This window comes from Triticum urartu, chromosome 4 (assembly GCF_003073215.2).
Source record: "Triticum urartu cultivar G1812 chromosome 4, Tu2.1, whole genome shotgun sequence".
NCBI lineage: Eukaryota > Viridiplantae > Streptophyta > Magnoliopsida > Poales > Poaceae > Triticum > Triticum urartu.
The window spans coordinates 14,467,898-14,489,642 of record NC_053025.1 but is presented as its reverse complement, the minus strand read 5'-3'; the positions used below and the strand labels follow the sequence as shown (position 1 = coordinate 14,489,642).

General features: G+C 43.4%; 1 pseudogene; it reads right to left on the bottom strand.

Moving 5' to 3' along the window:
• Positions 1-619: 619 nt before the first annotated feature.
• LOC125554517 lies at positions 620-11,792 on the bottom strand (annotated as a pseudogene).
• Positions 11,793-21,745: the final 9,953 nt, after the last annotated feature.

Here is a 21,745-nt window from a genome sequence, read left to right as displayed (position 1 = left end):
ACAAGCAGTTGCACAGTAGGACATAAGTAGTTGACCCAATTATTTGGTTTTAATTTTATGTGACAAATTTTTTGCCCATTTTTTGCAGTAATGAGTGTGGGTTGTTCGCACTGATTAACGCCACCGAGTGGAATGATAGCCAACTGCCCAACTACGACCCCAAGGAAGTACTCAACATCAGGAAGAAGCTGACGTATGATTGGGTCACCAGCGTGCACAACACCGCCCCATGGAGGAAGTTGCTGAGATACGACAAGGAGTAGGTCAGTACTATTTTTTTTTCTGCTCCATGGAGGAAGTTGCTGGTTTGTACAATTTTATTAAGTAGATTTTGTAGTTGCACACTGCTAGTAATTGCGTTTGCAACTCAATATCATCACTTTTGTTGATACATTAGGAGCACTGGATATACAATTGTTCAACAACTAAATATTTAACCAGTTGCCAACAAAGGCACAAATAGCAACTTTTTTTACACAGTGCATGAACTAATTCAAGCAGCATAAATTAGATAAAGAGGAATCATAGATGCTGAATGTGTCCACTTGGTCCCAACATTGCTAAAAAAGACATCATTATTTTCCTTTTTTGTTCCAAAGTTACAAATGAGGAAACAGAATCACAGGAGCCTCTGTGGACACACACCAGCAGTGTGCTCTATAGATTGGCACTGGCTGCATTTGTTTTTCTTCTTTGGGTGTAGCTCCAGTGCCGATTTGTACCGTCGACTCTTTGCCCTACCCTTTGTAGTAGACCTTGGAGGATCCCTGGGCACAAAATCATCAGAAGCTTGTGCAAGGGATGCAGCCTCCAACGGGGCAGTAGGACCGTCACGATCACCTGTGTAATAATCATATAAAAAGTTTAGTATTTTTGTTATTGTGCAACCAGCACTGATGTTCTGTGCAACCACACAGTACATTTTGTGCAACTAACTGGTTGCTGTGTGCAAGTTAAGTTGAAAAAAACACCTGCAGTAGCACGGCCTGTCATGGTACTTGGATTGTAGTCGCCTATGGGCAGAACATGAAAAACAAGTTAGATTTTTAGCTTGATCCTCAAACTAACACAGCGCACGCAACTAGGCAGCATGTCTCTGTTCAACTGGGCACTATGATATGTGCAACTAAAGTCACTCACCCTAGTTTTTGTTTTGGAGTCGGTGAAGGTACTAACCTGGGTTATGAGCGCCCTGAGTCCTGCCTGTAGGTCCATTGGGAGTAGCACAAAGGGCACTGCTAGTTGGGCCTGGCGGGGGAGGAGGTCTTTGAGGGTTGGCATCACCTATAGGCAGAACAGGACAAACAAGTCAGTTGTGTTTATCTTTTTGATGCTCGAACTAACACAGCATGCGCAACTAGGTAGCCTGTTCGGTGCAACTGAGCACCATGATGTGTGCAATTGGAGTTACAGACCTAGTTTGATGGGGAGTTGGGGGCAGGTAATTACCTAGACGACGAGCCCCCTGAGTGCTGCCTGTAGGGCCATTGGGAGGAGCATGCGGGGGAGGAGGTGGCGGAGGATGCCGTGTACAGCCAGGAGGGGGAGGAGGTCCTTGAGGGTTGACATCACATATATGCATAACTGGAAAAATAAGTTAGCTATGCTATCTTGATGCTTGAACTAACACAGCGTGCGCAACTAGGCAGTATGTTCTGTCCAAGTGGCTACCATGGTGTGTGCAACTGGGCACAATGATGTGTGCAACTGAAGTTACACACCTAGTTAGATCAGGAGTTGGGGCAGGTAATTACCTGGATGATGAGCCCCCTGATTGCTGCCTGGAGGTGGAGGAGGTCCTCGAGGGTTGCCATCATCTGATGGCCCCGTTGCAGCAGTCGGTTTTTTCTTTTTCTTGGACTTGTTCAGGTGGCCGATCTCGGTACGTGCTGCACGCATATGCTTGTATACAATAGCTTGTGCTGGATCAGAACCACTCGCAAACTTTGCTAGTTTCCGAAAATCGTATATCATGTTCCTCTCCCTTATCTGCTTCTTTGATTGAGGAGGCATTTCATCCGGTTGCTCATAACCAGTCCCTGGCGCACTAGGTACAGCAGTAGGTGTCCACCGTCTTAGCAGGTACCTTTCCGGTATGACATCAACGCCAACATGGGTGAACACCTTGAGGATGTGGCAACAGAGGATGCCGTCCTTGTCCATTTTACAACACTCACACAAATAGGAACCCTCCTCCACCCTTGCCTGCACCAAGTAGTTTCGAGAACCATATTTCGCAACAAATTCCTGGTTCGGTCTGAGCTCAAACGCATCAGCACCAACTTGGAATGCATTATAACGTCCAATCAGCTCAAACTCTTCTCTAAACTTGCGGTAAAGGTCTCTAGTATAGGTTTTGTAAGCTTGCTTCTCTATTGGGAAGTTGGACCACAACTCAATCTCAAGGTGTTGTGTCCTGTAATCATTGCAGCCTTCCTTGGCAAGGATGTGGTTCTGTATTTTTTCATATTGCTTGACGAAGTTCAGCATTGAGTTGTGTGGGTTCACATATCTTTTGAGGACGGCGTTGAACCCCTCACTACGCTGTGTAGACTGGAGGAAGGGAAAGAACCTGTGTTTGAAGTAGCACGGCACCCAAGTTGACCTGTATTCGTACAACTTCTCAAAGTGCGTGTGTGCCATAGCCTCATACTTCATCATTAACCCAGCCCAATTCTGCTCAAACTCGTCTATAGTGAAGCTGAAGTCAACACACTTTTTGAAATCATCAGAGAGTCCTGGATTCCGGCACAGCAACCAACCAACCTTTTCCTGAGCCTTTTTCATGATGTGCCATCGACAACAACGGTGCACGGTGGTTGGAAAGATGCTCTGTATTGACTGCCTCATCGCACCATCCTGATCGGTGATGAAGTTGTCAGGAGGTTTGCCATCCATAGCCTCTAGGAATGCTCCAAAGACCCAATCAAAGCTCGATGCCAACTCCTGCCTCACAAACGCGCAACCCAGCATGAAAGATTGGCCATGTCGGTTTATTCCTATGAAGGGCGCAAACGGCATATTGTACAAGTTGGTCATGTAGGTGGTGTCAAACGATATGCAATCGTGGTATGCCTCCGCATAAGCTTTTCGAGCTAAGCCGTCTACCCAAAATATGTTGACAACTCTGTCCTCTTCATCATATTTCACCTTATAGAAGAAGTCTGGATCGGTTTTTTGTATATCCTTGAAGTGCGCAATTGTCTCAATCAGATCACCCTCCTTTGTGTCATCTCTACGGAAACTTGTACAAAGATTTGTTATTGCCTTTGGTCCGAACGGCACCATCATCTCAGATCCATAGAACTCTGCCATTACATGCATCATTCGTCCTGCATAATACAAAAACAAACAGTATATCCTTTTTTTAGTTGCACAAATGCGCACATCCAGCTGCACAGTAATAGGACACGTGTTGGCACAGAAGATAATCACAGGAAATGGACACCTAGCTGCACCTTTTTAAAAACACTTTGCAGTTTTTGCATACAGGACATTGTGTATTTGCACAGTAAAGACAATCTAGTTGCACAAGAAGCACCAAAAGTGAAATATAAAAAGCATGGGAAGTTGGACAGTAGTTGCATAGTTAAGCCATTTCAGTTGCACAGTAGTACCATAACAGTTGCACACTGGACTGCCTAGAGGGAAACTTAATTCTTCAAGGGATATAGAAAAACACCACACCTGTAGTCAAGTTGCAGTTATACAAGATGCGCAGAAACTCCTTTTCATCAGGTGAGATGCCTTGGTGGGATCTCAAGTATTTGGACAATGAAGGTTTGTTCACGAGCGGATGATTGTGGTCACGAACAAAGTGCGTCACCTCCCATCGCCCATCTATCAGCTTCACCAACATTTTCGCCTTGCATTCAGTCTGCTTTATTGTCTCGCGTTTGCGCTTCTTCTTCTTCTTACTAGTACCAGCCTCCTCTTCAGCAAATATTGGAGGTTCTTCTTCCATCTCCTCATCACTGTTAACAGATGTTGGATCTGGAATAGGGTCCAGGTAAGGAGGAGCCTCAGCTCCTCCATCATCAGCTTTAGGCTTCTTGAACTTGTTGCAGCAAAACTGTTGTTTTATCAATTCATTGGTGCGGTGTGTCCGTCTAGAGGTGTTCATCTTGATAGAGAAACCCATCCGTAGTGCGTAACTGTTGTAGTGATCCTTAGCAATTTGAAGGCTGTCAAACCTCATGCCAACATAGGGTTCCATAGGTTGAGAACCAGCCTCATCCTCTCCTTCTTCTACTTGCACAGCTCCGTCAACAGCCCGAGCTCCTAGCTCAGTCCTGGTTGGACCAGGAACATTTGCCTCGGTTCTTGTGTCATCAAGAGTATGGCTCTCTGGCTGCAAAGACACCACTACAGGGGCACCACGGGCTGATGACTGGCCTGCCACATTGTCATGGCCCGTAGGGTTACCATCACGACTTGCCTGCGTGTAGTAAACAGATCGACCATTTTCTGTCCAGTTTCCTTGTTGTATGCTGGGTTGCTGCTGATCCATATCATGAGGAAGCTCATTCAGATCTGGAGGCAACTCATTGAGATCAAGCATTTTTTCCCTTTGTTTTTGGATGCTACCACACACTCCCTGCACATATAAAAAAAGAAGAAATTGATGTCATCAGTTGGTAACCACAGAAAAACTGTGTTTCAAACAACCTAAAAGCAACATGACCATAGCATAATCTTTTATTATAACAGTTATGAATTTTTTTGTTTGCACAGAGTTGTTATGTTAGTTGCACAGTTTGTAGTAAATAACTGGCAAGAGCATGACTTCTTTTTGCTACAGAGTTTTTCTTACCTTTTCCCTTTTTGTTTTGTTGTAATGATCTGTAGGTTTCCGTTTCGCAAGGAGCTCTTTTCAGATTTTTCTGCACATAATTGGATGCTACATTTGAGAAGGAAAATCCAGGTGAAAGAAGAAAGAAGAATTGGAGGACAGATTATAGTTAATATGGTTCTAGATCTGGTATATTTGAACATATTAATATGGTTTGCAATAGGTGTGGGACCAGAATATATGCGTGGGACAAGATTACGTGTGTGAATATGTTAATATGGTTTGTGGCTTCATTAGCCATGGACAAAAGTTCCTATGTTTTTCCTGTTGCACTACAGATTTCTGGTTTTCGCTAGAATAGACGTCTCAATTTCCAGGATTTCCACTTGGCCAGCATACATATTCAGTTGGACATTCAATGCTTTTAGTTGGCTAGAATAGATGTCTCAGCTGGCCAGGTTGCATTTTTTTTCAGTTTGTGGCCAACATGCGTGTTCAGTTGGACAGTTAATGCATTCAGTTGGCTAGAATAGATGTCTTAATTGCCTAGAATATGTCTTAGTTGGTCACCAGTTTTTGGCCAACATGCATGTTTAGTTGGCCAGAAAACGTGTTTTTTATTTCCACATATACTACATTTTTTCCAAAGTGTTCACTCAGAAACATGTATTGCCAAATATATGTTTAGTTGGCAGGATACATTTTTAGTTGGCCAGGATACATGTTCAGTTGGCTGGGATGCATGTTCAGTTGCACATTTATGAATTTTTCGTTGCACATGTTCAACAAAGCATTGGGCAGTCAATTTTTTGTTCATTTTGCAAACAATAACTAGAAGTTGGCTTTAATCATGTTTTAATTGGCCAGAGAACTCGTTTTTAGTTGGCTTGTTTTAACACATCCATGTGGTAGTTTTTGGCATGTTTAACACATCCAGCATGTTTAACATCTGGTGTGATGTGCCAGATTCACCTCTTTTTTGAAGCAGATTCTCCATGGATCCATGGAGAAGGGGGAAGTGAAGTGGAGAGGGGGCTTACCTGCTCGATCTTACTGCCTGGTATGGCTCTGACCACCCTGCCCTTTAGATCTTGAAGCAGCTCCTTCTACTTTGGGGCTCCCATGGCGGCTGTGTAGGAGGAGGAAGAAGGGCTGGGGGCGATTGCGTTTGGATCTGTTTCTGGCGTGTAGAAGAAGAAGAAGGCAGCGTAGGTGGGGCTGAGGCGTGGGGGCGAGCGATGGCGTGGATTCTGCAACCTGGGCAGATCCTCCTTCTTTCGTGAGGAAGAAGAAGATAGCCAGGGCGCAGTTTGGCGAGGAGGGTGCACGTGATCCCGCGGCCAGCTGGCGGGTGGGGCAGTTGCCTTTTTCGCTCCGACGGGCGGGGACCAGGTGGACCACGTGGGCGAGCGGGGGACTGTTTCCTCTTTCGCTCGAGGGGGGACCAGGTGGTTTCCTTTTTCGGGTGGCCGCTGGCTAGCGATCCCAGGGCGGCCGGCTGCCCACTAGACGCGTCCTTCTAAGAATATATGTACAATTTTGTGCAGCTGATTTTTGGTTTATATTCAGCCTTTTTATACATTCAAATAATAATTCAATCCTGGAGTTGGTCCAATACTCTTTTCAGCCCATTCACATATTCATACATATGATCCTCCGTTTCAACAAATTTTGCAAATAATTTCATATTTCAGCACTAAATATGTTTACATCACAGGCCATAAAGCCCTACAAAATAGTATCACTTGTTCCTATACAAAACTATCAAATGATACATACAACAAAACAGAATACAAAAAATTTAGTTCAGCAAAACTAAGTTTTCTTCCTCTTCCATCTTCCAGAACACACAGTCCCCTCATACACTTGAGCATGCACACGCTTGAGCACGGAGATGAGTGCTTCCCCCCAGTCCTCTGTTAGCTGCAGTTGATGTTTGCAACAGTCATCATCCATGTTGTAAACTGATTAGCAACTGCTGCCAAACCCAATGTGACAAAGAGGTAAGCACTATAAAATGGATTTATAAAATTTAACAGTATAAGCAAAAGGCAGAGAATGTGCAAGTTTATCAGTACAAACTGGATTTATAAACAAAATCTAATGGTATAAACAAAAGGCAGAGACTGTACTGTGCAAGTTTAGCACTATAAACAAAATTTAACAGTACTGACAAAATGTAGATACTGCAGATACTATGTATTGACTACTGTGCTAGTTTAAGCTGAATTTTGTTCAGTGCTGCTGATGAATCTTGTGCTTGTTCAAGCCGAGGAGAACTAAGTAGTGAGCTATGTACAAACAAAAGCAGAGACTATATACTGGGTACTGATGCACAAGCTAAGTGGAACAGACCATCCATGCTAAGTGTAGGATTAGCAGCTGCTCTCATGCTAACTGGAACATGCCATCCATGGAAATTTAGATATTATATTTTAAGAGGCCATACTTAAAATATCATGTTTTTTTAGAAAAACTAGAAAACTGTAACTATTAGTTTATTATTAATTTCTTTAGATCAGTGTGATACACAGTAATTGCAGCATATGCAACAAGCGCATGGAATTATGGAGAAAGAAGTACTTATCAAGAGAAATCCTAAAAAATACTAGAGAACATTACTGAACCTCTGTAAACGTGGAGATACATGCTGATGGCTAGCTTGTACCACATTAGCAAAGCTGTTTCGCATTCTGTCATAAGGTAAGCTATATACTATCAAACAGAAGGCATGCCCCAAAGCCTAATTTGACAGCAATAAACAGTTGCAGGTGTATCTAACTCAATAGATAAGCTACAGAAACCTGCCAGTAATTTCTCATCAAAGACATCCATCATATGTTGGCATTTCAGCAATAAAAAAAGACCTAGCCTATTGGTCGCAAATGCCAATCCAGGCAGAAACAATCACGCCGAGAGGTACCCGAGCTTCGGAACTGGCACCACATGCTCAGAACCCGCACGGAATTCTCCACAATGCGGCGGTGAATCCCGCGAGACAAGCAGTCGAAACCACACGCGGAATTTGTACTGGCAGGCAGCAGATCACAAAAAGAGATGAAGAGAAGGAGTCGAACCTGTCAGCGGAGTTCTGCACGCACTCGGACATGGGGAAGAGCGGATCCGACTCCTAGCGCCTGCAGCCCTCCGCCATATGCAAAGGGGAGCAGACCTTTCACTGCAAGACTCATGGATGGTGCCATGTTTGCTCACTGGATGAAATGAATGAAGATGTCATCAGCATGAATCAAAGACAGAACATAGCTTTTGTCATCAGCATCAATTAGAGACAAAACGAATTAATTCTTGTAAAAGCAAAATTTTCACACATCCAAGTACTTTTCCTAAGTGTTTAATGCTCTGTATCATCAATTCCGTTGGATAGAATCGACCAATGGTACGAGCAGAAGTCCTATCAGAATCGCAAATCAGAAGAACACACCCCCTAATAAGCCTGAAGTCTGAACAATTCGTTTATTTTTGGACAATGGCTACCACCAAGCATTGGTATGTAAAATGTTTGGAGCAAAAAAGGCTTGGTCCACCAGAGATTTATGCTCGTACCATTGTAAAATGTTTGCACTAAAAAGATTTGATTTCTAAGCACGAGCTTACGCGACCACATTTAGTACATAATGTGTGTGTTTTTGGCCTGGAGCATCTACCAAGTAAAATTACTACCCAGAAGCAGCCTTCAAGTTCAGTCTTAGAAAAGCCAAAGATTACAATATAAGTGCATTTTCCCAGTCTGCAGTCACTAAATAAATCAAAGGTGTATGATGGGACGAGTCTACGTAGCAGCCGGCTGCTCGCTGGCATGCGCGAGCGGCCGACCTAAAATAGAAATTTTTTATCCGCTAGCGTCTGCTCTGCATAGACATGCATGTGTGTAATTTTTGTCCGCTAACGCATGTATCTTTTAGCATTTAATACATTCACACCGGTCACAATCAGTTGGAAAAAACAGATCACATATGCATTTGTTTCGGTTTTCAAATTTTCAAAAAGCTATATCTTCCAAACCGCGCGTCGGAATTAAGATCTGTTTTCACCGCTGGAATCCTTGCGACGTGCTCTTTAAAACTATATCCTGCATGGGGATGTTTCGACGAACTAGTCTTCCTGCCAACTAAACATCAATGTGTGTGCAACTAGACTAGATTACCGCGCCAACTGAGCATATGTGTGTGCCAAAAAAGTCCTGCCAACTAAACATCAATGTGTGTGCAACTAGACTAGATTGCCGCGCCAACTGAGCATATGTGTGTGCCAAAAAAGTCCTGTCAACTAAACATCAATGTGTGTGCAACTAGACTAGATTGCTACGCCAACTGAGCATATGTGTGTGCAACTAGTGTCCTGCCAACTAAACATTAGTGTGTGTGCAACTAGACTAAATTACAAGCCAACTAAGCATATGCGTGTGCAATTAATCTTCCTGCCAACTAAACATCAATGTGTGTGCAACTAGACTACATTACAAGCCAACTAAATATCAATGTATGTGCAACTAGACTACATTACAAGCCAACTAAACATCAATGTGTGTGCGACTAGACTACATTACAAGAGGACTTTGCACATCGACTTTCGTCGAGGCAATAGACTAGTCGCACATCAAAGTTGTCGTGGTTGCTAGGTTGTAACCTCATACGAAGGCGCAGCTCCAAACATTAGTTTTGGAAAAAAGTTGCACGATGTAGTAATAAAGTTGCACAATGCAGTAATAGAGTTGCACTATATAGCTCCAAAGTTGGCATCAAAAAAAATTCGTCAAAATATACCCATGCGGGATCTAGTTTCAAAGATCTCGTCGCGAGGATTTCAATGGTGAAAACGGATTTGAATTCCGATGCGCGGTTTGAAAGATATAGCTTTTTGAATTTTTAAAAACCCGAAATAAATGCAGATGGATCTGTCTTTCTTAAACTAAAGGAGCAGTGTGAACGTATTTAATGCCGGAGGCGTCTAGTGGGCGGCCGACTGCCCGCTAGCGTGATGGAGCGGCTAGCCAAAAAGGTAACTTTCTGTCCCCCCTTGACCCCAAGAAGAAAAGTTCCTTCCGGCCCGTGTCCCACACTCCCAACCAATAGAAAATCTTCCCCATCGCTATCAGGCTCCCAACCACAACCTCCCCACACCTCCCACGCACACCTCACCCACACTTCCTCCCTCCTTGGGTCACCCTTCTTCTCCACGAAAGAAGGGGATCCTAGGCCTGGATCCAAACCCTATAGAGCTGCCATGGCAGAGCACAACTAGGTGAAAAAGCTTCAGTTCTAAGAAGAGGGAGTTCAGAGCCATACAAGGCAGCACCATTAGGTAACTTCCCTCTGGCCTTTTCACTTTCCCTCTGGATCTAGCACAAATCTTCTTCATAGTAGGAGGAAGAAGGAACATGAAGCAACAAAATACAATTGAATCTGATCTCTGTATAATAAAACACTTTCCTGTGCAACTAAACATGGATCCAAGCCAACTATTGCCTGGATGCGTGCAAATAAACAAAAGGGAGTAGTTGCAGATGCAAAAATAGACATGATGTAGTTCCTATGAAAAAAACATATATTTATGCAACTAAACATGAATCCAAGACAACTTTTGCCTGGATGTGTGCAACTAAAGACAATATCATCTAAATCTTCTTTGTACTTCCAATAGCACCGTATAAGAAGTATAGCATCAAATTATGTGCAGAATCTACATCAACTCCTTGACCAAAATAAACCTGGACAAGATTAAAACACAATTTGTGAGAAAAACACTGAACCAATCCCTGTTTTGTATGTGTGCAACTATTTAGTACAAACTGGCCAACTACTGAATATGGTTTGCAGGCGTTTTTTCCTTTGATCTTTCCACACAATTGTATATGTGACTTCGTAGCTGAGAATTGTGTGCACAAAGCTACAACAGCTCCTCCACCCCCATAACCTGTAAAACCTGCATATGATGCAAAAATGAAGCCTTAGAGAAAATGAACCAGATCTGGGGCGTATCTGCGCAACTTAACCAACACAAGTGCATCTGACAACACCCCCAGATCCATCTACTTGTGGGGATTGAATTTCAGTAGTTGGCATCTTCAACTCATATAAAAGTTGAAGATGCCAACTCAGGTGGCATTGTTGTGCAACTATTTAAAAAAATTGGGGATGTCAATTCCTGATTTGTTCTTATGCAACTAAAATAGTTGAGGATAACTCATGTGATATTGTTGTGGGACTATTTAAAATGATGAGACCGCCAACTCCCAATTGGTTCTGGTGCAACTATGAAAGTTGAGGATGCCAATTCATATGATATTGTTATGGGACTACTTAAAAAGCTGAGACTGCCAACTCCCAAATGGTTCTGGTGCAACTATGGAAGTTGAGGATACCAACTCGTATGCTATTGTTGTGCAAATATTTGAAAAGTTAAGGATACCAACTCTTAATTGATTCTTGTGCAACTATAAAGTTCATGATGCCAACACCTAGCTGGTTCTTGTGCAACTGGGTAAAAAAATCATATCCCAGGTTACTTTGTGTAGAAAAAAAGAAAATAAAAATGCCTAATACCATTTCATGTTACCTCAACACCTGCTGCACATGATGTGCCAGCTCCATATACAACTCCCACCTATGAGGTCGCCTTCGATTTCCACCATTTCACAATGCGGAATCGGACAGCAACCTAAAAGGATGCATGGAAAAAATTACTTGTGTGTGTATGCAAAAAAGGGAAATGCACCCACACTGCTTGCTCGATACTTACCTCATCATCCTCTGCCTCCCCATAGATATCAGCACAGCGTGACTGCCGCTCGGCGGGCTGTTTGGAGTTCCGCCGAGAAGAACGGTATGTAGACCCCTGCATAAAACAAACAAAACACAAAACATGGTCGGAAAACCCAACAAATAGTTATTATAATTGCAAAACAAAACTGCTAGAAGGATAACTGAAAAACAATGAAAAACCAAACATGACTCGTTGTAGCATCTCCTTCTACAACCATTTTTGGTCTATGAACAAAAAGTGATTGAACAAATTAGTCGCAACAACCAAATGTATAAAAGAAAAAAATGAGCAAAAACAATTGATATCAAAGAGTGCCATGAGGTAAGCAACTCATGTTGATTTCTTAAAGCACACCTACCAAACAAAAATTTGTGCAACTTGATGCACTGTATGGCCAACTGGACACACATTAGTGTGCAACCAAAAAATTCAGCATACACACTGCCCGGAGATGATTAACTGGAGCCAAAACTAAACTAGCCGTCAACCGTGCAACTAGATAGCCCTCCCTGTGCAACTGCATAATTAAGTGTGGCAAAGCCAACTAGGATATGAATTGCTTAGATCTGCAAACTCTTGACACATACCCTTGGCAATAGGGCACACATGAGTGTGCAACCAAAAAACCACACACACTGTTTCAACATGGTTTACACAGTATATCCATCTAAATATCATCGATTGTGCAACCGGTTAGCCCTCAGTGTGCAACTTCATAAATTGGCTAGCCAACTAAGATATGTATATGTGCGATCCAACTATATTTGTGTGCATGTGCAACTATTACAACAAACTAGCCAACTGGTTAATTATATGCATGCAACTTAAGAGAAAACAGAGAAACCACACAGATGCATTTTGAGGGTTGAGCAAAAGCATGGAAACTATCCTCTCAATACTCTTATGCACTTCTTTCCTTCTATTCCAATTCAAATCGTAGCAAAAATAATCACAAAAATGCCAGGCTGGGCACACTACGTCGGAATCCCTCGCAGATTGGTCGACCCAGGCAAGTCAAAGTAATCTGACCTTCTTTATGCTATACTACTTGCTCGAACTATGCTTCTTTTCTTAACTGCCGTCTACAGAATACTTCAATCAACATCTTGAAGACGCGGGGGGAAGAAGATGTCGGGGCGACGATGATGAACCCCATCCGGAGGCGCGTTCGGAAGGAGCAGTTCCACCACCGGATTAGACAAACTCTAATGCCATCAAATGCCCAGGAGCATATAATGCAGGCTGAAGAACTCAAGATCACTGTTGGACAACTCCTCGAGATCGAGGACATGCCTGGGATTACAGAGGAGGAAATAAAACGGAAATATGTCCAGGGCGAACCTTTGGTCGAGCCAGAAGATGTCAACAAGCTCCCAACGAGAATGTATGAATTGCATCAATGGTACATGGACATTACCAAGAGATCCAATCGAGAGTCCCTCATGGTGTATGTCAAGAAGGATGATTACTACCATGAGAAAGCTGTGGCCGTTGAGTATCCTGAACTGTTTCAGTTATACAATCAAGACGCACTCGACAAATCTATCGTCAGTTGCTATTGTCTGTAAGTGATTTCTTTCTGTAATTTAAGTCTCAAGCTAGCTGTAGTGATCCTTTTGATCAATCATTACCTGTAATTATCCTCACTATATTCTTTTCTGTGGTATTATGCAGGATGAAGATGTATGAAATGAGAAAAGGTGGACGCTATGGCATTGGGTTCATTGACCCAAACACCGTTAATGAATACACATGGAAAATAAACAAGCATCAAGAAAAAGAGGTAGAGGACAACATGCTAGAGTTCTTGAAGCGCCTCAAATACAATGAAGATATACTACTTCCTTACAACTTCCAGTGAGTCACACTTTCTTGTACTACAAATTCTCTATTTTTGCCTACTAGCTAGCTAGCTACATGTTTTTGCTTACATATGCCCGCTTAATTAAGACATGCAAATGTGTGTGCATGTAGATTTCACTGGATCTTGTGTATCATTAAAGTTGACGCCGGAACAGTTGAAATACTGGACTCGCTACTTAAAAAACAAAGTGACTATAACATCTTGTTTGGGATAGTCAACAGGTAATTTCAATCATTATTAACTATATATCTCGGCCTATTTAGTAATTCGTCATTTCATGATATGAACTATTTAATAACCCCTTTATTCATTTTCTTTGTCGGCGGGCAAGGCTTGGGCAAGGTTCATCAGCGTCACGGAAGGCAAATGGAAACCAAAGCTGAAATGGTTTCGATCCAAGGTAAGTAATTAAGTAGTACTAGCTAGCTAGCTAGCTGCCATCTCTTTAATTATCATGCTTGATTAATTATTATCTGATCAAATTAAATTCCATTCTCGTAATAAAGGCCCTGAAGCAGGCGCAGGGGACTGATCTGTGTGCATTCTGCGTTTGCGAGAACATTCGCATGATGGCGTCCGAAAGGAGCAAATCTCAAAGAGAGGAATGGGTACGCTTGTCAGAACACTATTCACAATTTTTACACCATTATCGATATCTAGTCACACAACTAATACACATGCATATTGATCTCCTTCTTAACAGTTCAAAGAGGTGCGGGACAAGCTCCTAGAAACGGAGCGTGTAGAAGCACTTCAAGAGGAAATAGCGGGATTTTTGCTCGACCAGGTCATAAACCCGAAGGGAGAATACTATTACCCGCTACCGCCCCCATGAACCACTTCCAATTGTCATCGTGCTCCGAAGGCACCAATTAGGCTAATGCCACTGGCTCCGAAGGCAACATGCATATGTAGGAGAAATTGTATATAGCTATACATGTGTGTATGTGTGAATTAATATGGTTTGTGAGACATTGATGATATATATATGATTGGTTCTACTAGAAATTCTATTTATATATATATATATATATGCATAACGTGTACAATGTGTAGTACCATAAAATACAAGCAAAAGAAAAAGAATTAAAATGGAAAACACAAAATTAAATGAAAAAGAAATCATAAAACCAAAAACCCCCCAAACATTTTAGTACCGGTTGGTGTTACCAACCGGTACTAAAGGGCCCCCGGCCCCCGGATCTGGCTCGTGCCACGTGGTTGCCCTTTAGCACCGGTTCGTGCTGAACCGGTACTAAAGGGGGGGCCTTTAGTGCCGAAACGTTAGTGCCGGTTCCTAAATCGGCACTAAAGGGCCTTACGAACCGGTGCTATTGCCCGGTTCTGCACTAGTGTACTCTTATACTATCAGAACATACTCTTATACTGTCAGATATCTAACCACAAAAACTGGATGTAGAAATATCATAAAATCTGGATATTGTAGAGCTTTTAGAAACAACACAGAATTCCTACTCTTATACTGTCAGAACATACTGTCGGCCTTGATCTTGAACATGTTGTTACTTGCAAGAGCTAGGTTTGTTAGTTACAGAATTCAGTTAAGGAGTAAATCTTGAACTGTAGAACAACCTAGCACAAGCATATCATGTGTAAGCTTTCCTATACAAGCTCGAGCCCCTGAATAAGCTGTCCTATATCAATCTACTTCCCAGATATGTGGTCTATTTTATTCTTCAGCTAAGTGGAAAACCACGTCAAGTTCTGTTTTAATACTCTATTTCTCAATGCATGCAATTGGTTTCATCTGGACTACATCATAGAACCACCAATAAAGGACACTGAAAAAATATATCAGGACACAAGTGAAGAGTAAAGCAGTTTACTGTTACACTATCAGCTGCGAGCAATGGTTCAAAGAGTAAAGCAGTTTACTGTTACACTATCAGGACACAAGGCATGATAATCCATCTAATCTAATGAAATCTGAACTCAACCTGATCATGGTTCATGCCCTCACACACATCAGCACCTCAAGAATGCCATGACAAAAATGAAAAGGACCAAGACAATCACCACACAAGTGAAGAGAGAACTCGGGGCCTCTTTTACTCGCAGGATTCTAAAAAAACCCAGGAATGGGGAAAACACCAGCAAGGACTAAGATAATCACCGGTATCAAACACCGGTGAGATGAAAAAACTAAGGTAAGGGGGGACATCAAAACACAGAAGTGCATAACACAAGCTCACCGACAAAGACACACATAACAGCTGCACAACAGCATAGACATTAAACATGTGCAGAGATCACAATCAACAAAGGTTTCCATCATGTGTATTTTAGACTATTATTCCCATCCCGAGAAAGCATCAACTTCAGAATATCCCCTTTTCAAAGAATGTGTTCTGTGATGAAAGCACTAGCGAATCATGTTAAAGCTAACCCCTACTTTTGACCCTCAACTATAACAACCACAACACAACATCATTCCTATTCAATTCAAGCCAAATTGGCAAGCCTTGCATAATGGATGGTAGGAGCAACATCTCACAAACTTTACAACATATATAAACAACATTATCACTATAAGAACTTGCTTAAATATAACACACCGCTTAAATCTAATAGGGCCTGAAGCATGCATGGTAGCAGATTGTTAAGGTGAGTGAACAACTAGAAATGCCAATCAATCAAGAAACTAAAAAGAAGACAATGCAACTCTAATTAAGCGCAATGACATGACCTACCATGGCCACAAGATTGGCAGCATGTTTAAGTTTTACAAAACTCTGTGTCATGTTCCTTAGTTATGAATGAATGAAGATCATCCACATATTCAAGTAGTGATCATGTCCTACCTGAATGAGCTGCATGGGATTGAGAAGAATCAAGAATTATTCTACTGCTGCAATGAACTGAGTGCGAGGGATCCGAGTCTTCCAGGCCCCTTCATAGGAGCCGGATGGACGTCCTTCATCCCTCAGCAGCGATGGCCTTTGCTACGTCCCCATAGGTTTTCTCTCCACAACAATGGCAGTGGCACCATTGTTTGTCAGGCAAACTTTGAGCTGGGTATGCTTGCTTCTCTAGCGAAATTATGGCATTAAAAAGGCCACAACGGCTCCCCATACAGTAGGTAGACTTATGAAATGTACCCATATAACATTCGTAACTTCACGTGGTTCAGAAATAAAAACATGAAGAGAATGAGAGCAGATAGATAAAACATGAAACTCTACTGGACCCGACCAATACCCTAGAAAACAACTCAGGCTGGAGAAAGAAACTGTTTGGAATCAACACTATGCAGGGCTGGAGAAGAAACAGTTTGATAACTAAGCACTCCAACAGCAGTCCAATTAGGGCACTAATACTTGACAGATAACATGTCTGATAAGCACAGCAGGGTTGCAAGCATTATATTGTTAAAACTAGGAATAACAGGCAAGAAGAGCGGGAATTTTATGAAGCACTCAACTAAAACTTGGCAGAAGCACTCAGTCACTAGTGCAATAATGTCGATTTTAACTATAATCAGGGAAAGGGGAGGAGGAGGAGGGGCAAGTGGAGGAGGAGGGTCGGGGGGGGCGTACGGTGCAGCTCACCGAGAGGAAGACGATGGCGAGCTCGTGTGGGGACGGGGTTGACGAGGTGACGTGGATCGACGATGAGGCCGCGGTGGCCGGAGGTGGAAGAAGGCGCAGACGCTGTAGACGGTGGAGGCGTCGGTGTCGTAGAGGCGCCGGAGACCTTGCCCTGCGAGATAGAGAAGGGGCTGTTAGCCCCGGCGCAGGCGGGGGGCAAGGGGAGGAGGAGGAGGGGCAAGGGGAGGAGGAGGGTCGGGGGGCGTACAGTGCTGCGTCGCTGCTCGGTGCCGGCCGGCGAGGAGGAAGGCGAAGACGTTGAGGGTCGGGGCGGCGGGGGTGGGGCACGGGGGCGCGGGGGTGGGGGCGGCAGGGGTGGAGTCCGGCGGGGGTGCTGGGGACCTTAAACATCTTGTAGGGCGCAAGATCGAATGCCCGAATGGTCTTACTATGTACTTCGTTCCCGAATCACTTGCTACTCTCCCTATCAGTCCTAATCTGGATCTAAGCTTTCATAACCCACTGGTTCGTCAAATGTTTTTGCTTCACAATTCTCTTCGTGAAGCCTATCCCCCTAACTGCACTGTAGGGTACGACACCAGCGTCTTCAGAATGGATTATTGATAGTGGGTGTACCAACCACATGATTGGCAAAAGAAGCCTTCTTATGGACTCAACCTTACGTCCATCCGACAAGAGTCACATCACTTTTGCTGACACTGGTAAAAGTAAGGTATTGGGTCTAGGTAGAGTTGCAATCTCAAAGGATCAACACATGGATAAAGTCATGCTTGGTGAATCCCTTGGCTTCAACTTAATGTCTGTCTCAATGCTCTGCGATTTGAACATGATCGTAATATTTGTAAAATATCGTTGCCTTGTACTAGTGGAATCTGACAAGTCTCTAGTGTTTGAAGGGTATCGGAAAGATGACTTGTACGTGGTAGATTTTTCGGCAGGACCACAGCTTGCCGTATGTCTTCTAGCAAAGGCTTCAGAATGCTGGCTCTGGCATCGGAGGCTAGGGCATGCTGGCATGAGGAACCTCCACACCCTTGCAAAGAAGAAGCATGTCATAGGCATCGAGGGCGTCAAGTTCAAGAAAGATCACTTATGCGGTGCCTGTGAAGCAGGGAAGATGATGAGGGCCAAACATCCCTCGAAGACAATCATGACAACCACTCGACCCTTTGAACTGCTCCACATGGATCTTTTCGGTCCCACTCATTACTCAACTCTTACTACTACTGCTTACCTCTATGGCTTTGTTATTGTTGATGATTATTCTAGATATACTTGGGTGCACATAATCCTTTACAAGACTGAAGTGCAGGATGTCTTCAGACGCTTCGCCAATCGAGCTATGAACAATTATGGCGCCAAGATAAAGCACATCCGAAGTGACAATGGCACTGAATTCAAGAACACTGGCCTTGATACATATCTTGATACCTTGGGCATCACACATGAATTCTCGGCCCCGTACACGCCACAGCAGAATGGCGTCGTCGAACGCAAGAACAGAACACTCATTGAGATGGCCAGAATGATGCTAGATGAATACAAGACCCCAAGAAAATTCTGGCCTGAAGCCATTGATACTGCATGCCATACAATCAATCGTGTTTATCTTCACAAGCTTCTGAACAAGACATCTTATGAGCTCCTTACTGGCAAGAAGCCAAATGTCAGTTACTTCAGAGTATTTGGTGCCAGGTGATGGATCAAGGATCCACATCACACTTCAAAATTTGCACCAAAAGCACATGAGGGTTTTATGCTTGGATATGGAAAGGATTCGCACTCCTACAGAGTCTTCAATCTCTTTCTCTATAAAGTGGTTGAAACAGTGGATGTGAGATTTGATGAGACTAACGGTTCACAAAGAGAGCACCTGCCAAATGTGCTAGATGAAGTTCCATCCAGCGAATCAATCAAGCTAATGGGAACTGGAGAAATCATACCCTCTAAAGCTCAAATTGAAGAGGAACTTATCATCTCCGCACCTGATCAACCTGAAGACAATGCTCAGTCTGAAGACAATCCCACTAACAATGACAATGATCAGCAAGAGCAAAATCTTCGCCCTGTACATCCTCGTGTTGCCAATGAAGTGCAGATTGAGAGAATAATTGATAGCATCAGTGCACCTGGTCCGCTTACTCATTCAAGGGCGACTCAGCTGGCAAATTTCTGTGGGCACTTCGCATTCGTGTCAATAACAGAACCCAAGAAAGTTGAAGAAGCCTTCATGGAACCTGAATGGATTCAAGCTATGCAAGAAGAGCTTCAACAGTTTGAGCTGAATAATGTATGGGAACTGGTTAAGCGTCCTGATCCTCGGAAGCACAACATAATTGGCACCAAATGGATATACTGCAACAAGCAAGATGAGCATGGTCAAGTTGTCAGAAACAAAGCTCGCCTCATTGCTCAAGGATATACTCAAGTGGAAGGCATTGACTTCGATGAAACATTTGCTCCTGTGGCTCGACTTGAAGCCATACGCATACTGCTGGCCTATGCAAATCATCATAACATACTTCTATATCAAATGGATGTGAAGAGTGCTTTTCTCAATGGCAAGATTGAAGAAGAAGTGTATGTTGCACAACTGCCTGGCTTTGAAGATCCAAAACATCCTGACATGGTATACAAGCTCAACAAGGCACTGTATGGCCTCAAACAAGCCCCTCGTGCTTGGTATGACACACTCAAATACTTCCTGAAGAGCAAAGGCTTCATACCTGGTTCCCCCGACCCCACTCTCTTCACGAAGACATATGATGGTAAACTGTTTGTGTGCCAAATATATGTCGATGACATTATCTTCGGCTGCACCAATCAGAAGTACAGTGAAGAGTTTGGATTTATGATGCAAGAGCAATATCAGATGTCCATGATGGGAGAGCTGAAGTTCTTCCTCGGTCTCGAAATACGACAACAACGCAACGACATCTTCATATCTCAAGAGAAGTATCTCAAAGATTGCCTGAAGAAGTTTGGTATGCAAGACTGCAAAGGCTTCACGACGCCAATGCCAGCCAAACATCATCTGGGTCCCGACGACAATGGTAAAGAGTTCGATCAAAAGGTATACCGCTCCATGATTGGTTCTTTACTTTATCTATGTGCATCTAGGCCAGATATTATGCTTAGTGTTTGCATGTGTGCTCGATTCCAAGCGGCACCAAAGGAGTCGCATCACTTAGCTGTGAAGCGAATTCTTCGATATTTGGCTCACACCCCAACTCTAGGATTATGGTATCCAAAGGGCTCAGAGTTTGATCTGGTTGGATTCTCGGATGCTGATTATGCTGGTGACAAGGTGGATCGCAAGTCTACTTCAGGCACATGTCATTTTCTGGGACGATCACTTGTATGTTGGTCTTCAAAGAAGCAGAACTGTGTATCTCTCTCCACTGTTGAATCTGAATACATTGCTGCTGGATCTTGCTGCGCTCAGCTTCTGTGGATGAAGCAAACACTCAAGGACTATGGCATTCATCTGAAGCAAGTGCCACTCTACTGCGACAACGAAAGCGCCATCAAGATTGCCAACAACCCAGTTCAGCACTCGAAGACAAAGCACATTGAAATTCGTCATCACTTTCTCAGAGATCATGTTGTGAAGGAAGATATTTATATCATACACGTCAACACTGAAGAGCAATTGGCAGATATCTTCACCAAGCCCTTGGATGAGAAGAGATTTTGCAAGTTACGGTGTGAGCTAAATATCTTGGAATCCTCAAATGTCCTGTGATTAGGCACACATCCTAACACTTATGTATATTGATGACTTAGATGTGCAACACACAAAGAAAAGTATATCTTCAATCAATGAAGACATACATTCTAAGTGTGAATACATTAATGTGGAATTTGACTTCGGAGCGCCACGATAATTGTGCGCCGTGTCTGGGTCTAATACTTCCTATACGGTGGGTAACGCCACCACCAAAACTTTTTGTTTGAAGTGCTTCACTCATGGTGTTACATTAGCTATGTCTTCACATTTGGTTTGGCTTCAATCTCAACATGTCTTCTTGATTATCTTCACTATGTTGATTATATATATACATATACTAGTGTTCTGTCGTCTACAACATTCACTTATAGCTATGTCTTCTTGTTGAATCTTTTGAACTAAGTGAATGTGATCGGACCCTAACCTCTCTATGCTTTCTATCTCAAACTCTATCTCTCCAAATCATATGCATTCTATTGAAACTGTCGAATGTCTTCTCTGCGTCCTTGTCAGCAGAAGATACAGAGACAACCATTAAGTCCGTTTTCAATGCTCATTCCTTCACCTGAAACCCGGAGAAGTGGGAACGACCACCCGACAATCCAGGCATGCATGGGATGTGGAACAACCCCCGATATGCTGCATGACGGCCACGTGCCCATCAGATGTGAATCGCCAGGGGCACCTGTGTAATAACGCAGTGCCGCCCCTGTACCTATAAATACACGCCTCACCATAGTCATTATCTATTCTTCCACTCTCGCACGAACCCTAGCGCCACCGCTAGCACTCGACGACGCCGGTGATGAAGTGCTTCGCTGCCGCAACCTCTCCGACGCCGTCTTCACGCCGACCGCGGACATCGTCCTCTCCGCCGTCATCTTAGGTGTCCTCCGTCGCCAAGTTAGGGCACGGAAGATCGAACTGCTCGGCCTCCTCTTCCACTCCGTCTAGCAGTTCTTCGTGTGGTAAATAAAACCTCCTTTTTACGGCCCCTTGTGATCCTA